Source organism: Bombina bombina, chromosome 3, assembly GCF_027579735.1.
Source record: "Bombina bombina isolate aBomBom1 chromosome 3, aBomBom1.pri, whole genome shotgun sequence".
Classification (NCBI taxonomy): domain Eukaryota; kingdom Metazoa; phylum Chordata; class Amphibia; order Anura; family Bombinatoridae; genus Bombina; species Bombina bombina.
This window is the reverse complement of record NC_069501.1, coordinates 487,992,869-487,998,617: the sequence shown is the minus strand read 5'-3', so window position 1 is coordinate 487,998,617 and position 5,749 is coordinate 487,992,869.

The window sequence follows — 5,749 nt, the reverse complement described above, 5'->3', positions numbered from 1 at the left end:
CTTCTTCGAAGAGTCTGTTACACAATCTTGATGTAGTTCGTGCTTTAAAGTTCTATTTACAAGCAACTAAGGATTTCAGACAAACATCTTCCTTGTTTGTTATCTATTCTGGTAAGAGGAGAGGTTAGAAAGCGACTGCTACCTCTCTTTCATTTTGGCTGAAAAGCATCATCCGTTTGGCCTATGAGACTGCTGGCCAGCAGCCTCCTGAAAGAATTACTGCTCATTTTACCAGAGCAGTGGCTTCCACATGGGCTTTCAAAAATGAGGCTTCTGTTGAACAGATTTGTAAGGCAGTGACTTGGTCTTCACTGCATACTTTTGCCAAATTTTACAAATTCGATACATTTGCTTCTTCGGAGGCTATTTTTGGGAGAAAGGTTTTGCAAGCAGTGGTGCCTTCTGTTTAAGGTACCTGTCTTGTTCCCTCCCTTCATCCGTGTCCTAAAGCTTTGGTATTGGTATCCCACAAGTAAAGGATGAAGCCATGGACTGGATACACCTTGCAAGAGAAAACAGAATTGATGCTTACCTGATAAATTACTTTCTCTTGCGGTGTATCCAGTCCATGGCCCGCCCTGGCATTTAAGTCAGGTAAAAAATTTTTTGTTTAAACTACAGTCACCACTGCACCCTATGGTTTCTCGTTTTTCTTCCTAACCTTTGGTCAAATGACTGGGGGGTGGAGCTAGAGGGAGAGCTATATGGACAGCTCTGCTGTGTGCTCTCTTTGCCACTTCCTGTAGGGAATGAGAATATCCCACAAGTAAAGGATGAAGCCGTGAACTGGATACACCGCAAGAGAAAGTAATTTATCAGGTAAGCATAAATTCTGTTTTTTACCAGATTAAAGGTAAAATTTGTTTAGAAAAGTTTCATTTTTTCTGCAGTTTTAGAAACCTGGGGGCCGATTTATCAATGTCTGTCCGACATTATACGCTGTAGAATATCATGTCTGACAGACATCGCTGAATGCAGACAGCATACACTGTCGGCATTTAACATTGCCTAAGACGTTCTGGTGAACTGCTTGTGCAATGCCACCCCCTGCAGATTCACAGGGGGTGTCGATCAACCCGATCGTATAGGATCGGGTGGATTGGTGTCTGCGTCTTAAGACCACTGCTTCATAACTGCTGTTTCTGGTGAGCCTAAAGGCTCGCGCCGAAACAGGGGTCATTCGTCCCTTGATAAATCAGCCCCATGGAATCAAGTATTACACAAAAAATATATAACACTTTTTCTAACAAAATGTTACAAAATAGTGTTTTTAGAATTATTTTTTTTTAACAATAAAAAATATAATTTGTCACATAAAAAAGCTGTTTTATATTATAATATACATATATTTGATTTATTTATAGAAATAAAGGATTGTGAACCCTTTGGAATTACTTCAAATTCTGCATTACTCTAAAAATTTCTAGCAATCATATACAATGGCATACAACGTATGTAAATGGTAGAATTTAAGTTCACAATCAAAAACTAAAAGGTATGGAGATTCCAAAAATAAACTCCTCCATAAAATATAATCTATTGTGTTTTAGTATATTATTAAATTTTTTATGATGGGAAAGTTTCTTGCCGGAATTTCCATGTTTTTACATATTAGTTAAACTTAAAGGGACATCGTACACTAGATTCTTTTTTGCATACATATTTTATAGATGATCCATTTATATAGCCCATCTGGGAGTGTTTTTGTAAAAATGTATAGTTTTGCTAATATTTTAATAACATTGTGCTGATTTTCAGACTCTTAACCAAGCCCCAATGTTTTAGATGTATACTGATGTCTACAGATTCCTGTGGATCCTGTTTATATAATCTGACTTTTCATATGCAGGGAAGGGGGAAGGGGAGTAGTGTCTGCTGTTCCTATTTTCCAGCCTAACTTCATCAACAGAACTAAACTGGGAGTGTCTAAGTAATTTTTTAAAAGGTTTTATACTGGATTTTTAGAACAGTATCTATGCATGTTCTTCTTTATAGTACTGTCTATTACATGCAGTTAAATGAAAATTGGTGTATACTGTCCCTTTTAATTGCTGTACACTGTTTCTCAATTCCATTCCTTGGGGACCCCTTACAGATCAAGTTTTTAGGACATCTTATATAGAGGCCCATATATCAAGCTCCGAATGGAGCTTGAGGGCCCATGTTTCTGGCGAGTCTTTCGACTCGTCAGAAACAACTGTTATGAAGCAGCGGTCTAAAGACCGCTGCTCCATAACCCTGTCCGCCTGCTCTGATGAGGCGGACAGAGATTGCCACAATTCAACCCGATCGAGTACGATCGAGTTGATTGACATCCCCTGCCCTGCGAGTCTGCAGGGGGTGGAGTTGCACCAGCAGCTCACAAGAGCTGCTGGTGCAATACTGAATACGGAGAGCGTATTGCTCTCCGCATTTAGCGATGTCTGTCGGACCTGATCCACACTATCGGATCAGGTCCGACAGACATTTGATGAATAGACCTCATAGAGTACAGGTGTAATAATCAGCTGATCAGTACCCATGGTTATCAACCTGTTCTCTCCCAAGAAATACCTAAAATATGGTTTGTTAGTGTGCCCTAAGGAATGGAATTAAGAAGCACTGCTCTCACATTAACATAATTTTTTCCATTGAATTTCCTATCACCTAGATTACAAGTTTTGCATTCGAACGCTGAAAAAATGGCCATTTCAGCGTTAAAACAGAAACGCAGCCATTGCGAGTCTTCTCGGTTTAGCTGTACCGCAAGCATTTAAGCCTGTAACGCAACGTCAGTCCCGCACTAAAAAAAATATGTTTTGGTGTGCGATTTTCATAGCGCTGCCATTACAAGTTTTGCGGTGAGACTAAAAAGCTTGTGTTACACCCTATACCGATACGATCCGTTCCACAATCTGAGAGCAGTAGTTATGAGTTTTATGAACCAGTCCTAAAAGACAAAAAATGAGAGGCGCTCTTGGTGCAGCAAGTTCCAAACCAAAGATAGACAATGAATGATAAATAAAATCCAAGTACTCACAAACAAAATTGCACATGCAGTGCAATATCGAACAAGCCGAAACTTCTGAGCCGTTCAGCTGACTCACAGTGGCTGTAGCTGATGGTATCCAAAACGAGGCTCCACTCGTTACACAAAACTCATAACTAAAGTGTTACAAAGTACACTAACACCCATAAACTACCTATTAACCCCTAAACCGAGGCCTCCCCGCATCGCAAACACTATATTCTGCCACTCCGGACATCGCCACCACTAAATAAAGTTATTAACCCCTAAACCTCTGGCCTCCCACATCACTGCCACTAAATAAACCTATTAGCCCCTAAACCGCCAGCCCTCCACATCGCAAAACACTAAATTAAACTTATCTGTGAAATAAAAAAAAAACTAAGTTTAAACTATATATTCAACTAACATTACCCTTATACTAAAATTCAAATAACTATCAATTAAATAAATTAAATTACACATTAAAAAACCTAACACTACTAAAAAAAATTAAATCTACAATTACAAAAAATAAAAAATACTAAATTACAAAAAATAACAAACAAAATTATCCAAAATAAAAACAATTACACCTAATCTAATAGCCCTAGAAATTAAAAAGCCCCCCCAAAAAAACCTAGCCTACAATAAACTTCCAATAGCCCTTAAAAGGGCCTTTTGAAGGGCATTGCCCTAAAGAAATAATCTCTTTTACCTGGAAAAAAAATACAAAAAACCCCAACAGTAAAACCCACCACCCAACCAACTCCCCCAATATAAGAAACCTAAGCTACCCATTTGTAGCAAGGGCATTGCCCTTAAAAGGACATTCAGCTTTTTTTCTTGCCCTGAAAAGGGCATTCAGCTCTTTTAAGAAAAGCCCAAAACGTAATCTAAAAAACAAATCCACCCCAAAAAAGTTTAAAAAAACCTAACACTAATCCCTGAAGATCCACTTACAGTTTTTAAAGTCTGGCGGCGAGGTCTTTATCCATCCAGGCGGCACCTTCTATCTTCATCTTGGCGGGATCTTCTATCTTAATCCCGGCGGCGTCTTCTATCTGTATACGGTCAACGCCGTATACTGAATCTCAATGCAAGGGAGCCTTTTCAATATGGCGTCCCTTGCATTCCTATTGGCTAATTTGATTTTTAAAATTCAAATCAGCCAATAGGATGAGAGCTACTGAAATCCCATTGGCTGTTCAAATCAGCCAATAGGTTGAGAGCTACTGAAATTCTATTGGCTATTCAAATCAGCCAATAGAATTTCAGTAGCTGTTGGGGGGTCTTTGTATTTTTGTTTCAGGTAAAATAGCTGATTTCTTTAGGGCAATGCCCTACAAAAGGTTCTTTTAAGGGCTATTGGTAGTTAATTGTAGGCTAGGTTTTTTTTTATTTGGGGGGGGCTTTTTACTTTTATAAGGCTTTTAGATTAGGTGTAATTGTTTTTATTTTGGATAATTTGTTATTTTTTGTAATTTAGTGTTTGTTATTTTTTGTGTAATTTAATTTATTTAATTGTTATTTTAATTTTAGTATAATAGTAATGTTAGTTTAATTTATAGTTTAAATTTCGTTTTTTTTATTTCACAGGTAGGTTTTTATTTATTTTAAGATGGGGATATTGTAATTATAATTTAAAGTTAGGGGGTTGTGAGGTTTAGGGGTTAATAGTTTAATTTAGTTTCTTGCGATGTGGGGTCTGTCGGTTTAGGGGTTAAAAGGTTTGTTTAGTGGCAGTAATGTGGGAGGCCAGAGGTTTAGGGGTTAATAACTTTATTTAGTGGCTGCGATGTCGGGGAGCGGCGGAATAGGGGTTAATAACTTTATTATAGTTGCAGTGATATTGGGAGCGGCAGATTAGGGGTTAATAAATTTATTTTGGGGCAGCAGATTAGGGGTTAATAACATTATGTAGGTGTCGGGGGTGGCAGATTAGGGGTGTTTAGACGTGGCGTTTATGTTAGGGTGTTTAAACGTAACTTTTTTTCCCTATAGTCATCAATGGGGTTGCTTTACAGAGGTTTTCATTCCGCGATCGCAGGTGTTGTTTTTTTTCTAACACTCTCTCCACATTGATGTCTATGGGGAAAGCGTACAGGAGCACGTCCAATCAGCGCTTGTATTTAGTGTGGTATGGAGCTCATCGCCACCCTATTGCACGCACAAGATGGCTTTTCTAAAACTTGTAATGGCAGCGATATAGAGGGTGAAATAACGCAACTTTTGATGCGTTCGTTTTGCACCCTCTATAGCGCACAACTTGTAATCTAGGTGAATATTTTTTATTGTAAAGATGTATATGTGACGTGTAGTGTCTGTGTAGTATTTGTGTTTGTAGAGTATGTGCGTGTAGCATCTGTTTATGGTGTGGTGTATGTAGTAGTGTCTGTATAGTGTGTGTAGTGCTTTTGTAGTGTGTGTAGTGTTTGTTTATTCTGTGTGCATGTGTAGTGACTGACTTCCACCTACATATAAATGCAGCAGAGACCAGCTGCAGGTACTCACTGCCTTCCAGGATAGAGAGCCATACAGACCAATATCTGGTACTACATTTCCCACAAACCTTTGCTGTCAATTCTACTGCACATGTTTAAAATATATGAAATTAGAGGAATTGATATCAAACAACCACTGCTTTCTTTTTGACAAAAAACAACCGCAAAAAAAAACCATGCACATATTGGGGGCATGTCTGAACAGCGATCCTGAGGGGTTGCACTTTCCAAGAGCTCAGGTCGATTATGTGCAAATCCA